Source organism: Pithys albifrons, chromosome 3, assembly GCF_047495875.1.
Source record: "Pithys albifrons albifrons isolate INPA30051 chromosome 3, PitAlb_v1, whole genome shotgun sequence".
Taxonomy (NCBI): domain Eukaryota; kingdom Metazoa; phylum Chordata; class Aves; order Passeriformes; family Thamnophilidae; genus Pithys; species Pithys albifrons.
Window position 1 is genome coordinate 41,356,754 of NC_092460.1, and position 3,095 is coordinate 41,359,848.

The following is a 3,095-nucleotide window of genomic DNA, read 5'->3' on the forward strand; positions in this document are numbered from 1 at the left end:
ACACGGAGACAGATTGGCAAAGCAAAACCAAAACTTTCTGTGATAGTCTCTGTGTTCTGAGTTTGCTCTGAGCTGCTCCAGCTTGTAGCATGTCTGTCTCAGCATAGCTCTGAGGCTGCTGAAAACTAGGACCAGTATCATACTGGTGCAAAAGCAATCAATAGTTGTCACCTATGTATTTTTGTCTTATTGTGAACTAACCATCTGCTATTAGAATATGATTATTTGCAGACAACCAAAGAAGTCTGTCACCACCAGACCTGAAGGACATGCCTCTCAAGAATCCAATCTGAGAGCAAAGTTGATGGAAACATCATTGTGCAAGCATTGTGTAGAACAACTGTGTCTTCTCTTTAATTGCTGTTACATGTAAGAAAAATTTCTCTAAACCTGATTTGAAAGTTCTACACGGAGGTTGTATGATTGTAACTTCAAGTTTGTTTATTTTGAGTTTGTCTCTAACGTCTTATCATCTAGTGTCTGTTACAGTGTGTGAAGCACTGAGCCTCGCAAAAGAAAAGCAGAACAAGTTCTGTGTGTCCTGTGTTACAAGACAAGAAAGCAAGCAGCTAGTCACAACGGTGCAGCTGAAGAATTAAAAGAACTGATTTAGTAGACTCTCTCATGAACGTTGAATTACATCTAAGCCTGCAATCTTTGAAATTAACTGGTAACATCATAGCTAAATAGCTTGTTTAAGTCATCTAAGTGATACTTGTACCCCATTTTAGCCTAATTAAGTGAATTTCAGTCTTGTCCTGAAAACTTTTTCATGCTCTTATGTCTCTTGGATTTCTTTCAGCAAAACGATCTTTTAGAAACCTGCATTATGGCTCACAATATGTGAAGATGCCATTGTTATTTAACATGCTAACATATACAATTTAGCAGTGAAAATGCTTTTATACACGGAGGCAAGAAGCTCCTGCACAGCTACTCCGTGAGGTGGAGAGGACTGACTGTGGTCAAGGCAGGCTGTGGCAGGATGGTCTGACCTCGATAGGGCCTGAAATATACTCAGAGGATGCAAGCACGCTGTGAGGAGCAATTAGTAGTGCCAAGATGATGTTTGGTGTTGCAGAAACTCTAGACACACCTTGCTGGTGGAAAGCTCCTGATGGGCCCGTGCATTCAGGGCTAGCAGTCAACCCCTTCATGTTATAAAAGCTGAATCTGCTTTTAGTATTGTCAAAATGCGAGAATTCTGAAATTCGAGATTCCTTTAAAATTGCCTGGGATTTGCAAAATTGCACACTCCTAAAACTCAAATTAGCAAAATTTGTGAAGAGATACGAAAGACATAAGACACCTTACATACCCCAGCCTTGCCTATAGCTAAGGCAGAAAAACAACTGTTTCATTGATTCTTCATATTCAGATAAGAAAAATTTGGTTTGCAAAATTATTAAATGGTCTAGATTTCCTTTTACATTGCAGAAACTCCAGAAGCCCATGAAATTGGACATTCCTGTTCCAGACTGAGAGCTGTTGAAAGATGGGACACTGAAATCTGCATGCTGACTAGAGAGAGTCATCTCAAGTACTGTCAACTAATTACACCACAGTGAAAGACAGAACTGTACCCCTGTGATACAGACTCCAGGACCACTTCAAAGACTAACAACCTGATGTCATCCTAAAAGACAAAATAGACTGCTTTCTTTGCATAGCAGGTTTCCTGGACTTACTGCAGGACAGAAGTCCTCTGCCCCTAGAACAAGGGCAACAGAGACTATTACTTTCTTAAACTACTTTTTGTATGTATTGTTTGCATTGCTACTAACCACGAATTAGGTTAAGAACTAAAATTTGTAATTGCATTTGGCTTTAGCCAAAACACCAAAAAATTGCTAAATTTGCATTATGAATTTAGCTGAAATTTGAAATCAAAACTTGCATGTGACCCTAGTCACATATATAAAATCCTTCAAAAACTGACTGCTGTATTTGTATTCAAATACCAGCAATTGATGAAAAAAGCAATTAGCCCTAATTGGCATTTTGATGAGTGAAACAAACTTTGGAAAGTCCTATGAAATTCCAGAGACCTGGAGATTCCATCTCTAAAAGTAAGTCAATTGAAAAAACACTGTCATTAAAATTATCCAAAATCAGATCTCAGATGCTATTGCAACTTCAGAAAAGTCCAGAGTTTGTCTCATGTGGTACTACAAATCAAGTAACTCTTGCAAAGTTTCCACAAACCTACTTCATGGTTACTGAACCTAACCAACTCTTTAGTTATGTTTCTCATTAGTGTTTTGCATTATAGCTAGCTGTAAGATGTAGTGCTAAGTTTAAGTAGTAGAATCCAGACAAAACTTTGAGTTTTATCTGTTTCTAAAGGAGGGACTTGATGCCGAAAGGGTTTTTGTTCTGATTTTCACATTTTGTAGATTTTAGGAACAGAGTAGTTGTAGATTTTTAGAGGGTTAATATTTCTAACAGTTTAAGTTTAATGCCTTTCTATCCCTACCCCTGTCCCAGAACTAGGAGCTCAAATTCCTTTAGTTAATTAATCTTGTTTAGACTCCTTTCCAAGGTAAAGAGCTGAAGGATATCAGAAGGCCTACAGAATGAAACATAAACATAGGTCAGAGTGACCCAAAAGCCAGAATTGGATGAACTCCAAGAGACCTTTGTGTGCCTGAGGAAGAAGAGCTGATGAAGACAGAGGGTTCTGACGACCCCAGACCCAATTCCAGGGGGTTGGACCAGGGGTGGGACTGGGGCTGGACTGAGAAATGTGTAAAGCAATGATTGGAGGGATCTTATTATAAAAGCCATGGAAACAAGAACTAAGACACATGCATGTCATCCTGTATTCCTGTGGGCTGTAGGCCCTGTGTTATTAAAGGACCTTTACTTTTTATCTTACCCTACACTAACGTGCTCGGAGTCCTGTTTTTGGGGGGTGGGGTCATTCACGGCATCAAGAGAAAGCCATTGTTCCGTCTGTAGGGTTAATGGGGCCCCTTCATTGGCACCTGAGGGCCCAAGGCTGCCATGGTTTCCCTGGACACAAAGCTCCACGGTGCGTGCCACGTGCGGGTCCGGGAAAGTGCCGTTTTTCAGCCCAGAATTCCAGACGGACG

The 3,095-nt window shown here is 40.2% G+C and overlaps 1 long non-coding RNA gene across 1 annotated transcript; it reads left to right on the forward strand.

The window, feature by feature from the left end:
* LOC139669346 (uncharacterized) lies at positions 1–2,882 on the forward strand. The gene is made up of 2 exons (XR_011697243.1): positions 1–670; positions 1,438–2,882. It is a non-coding gene; the product is annotated as an uncharacterized lncRNA (long non-coding RNA).
* Positions 2,883–3,095: the final 213 nt, after the last annotated feature.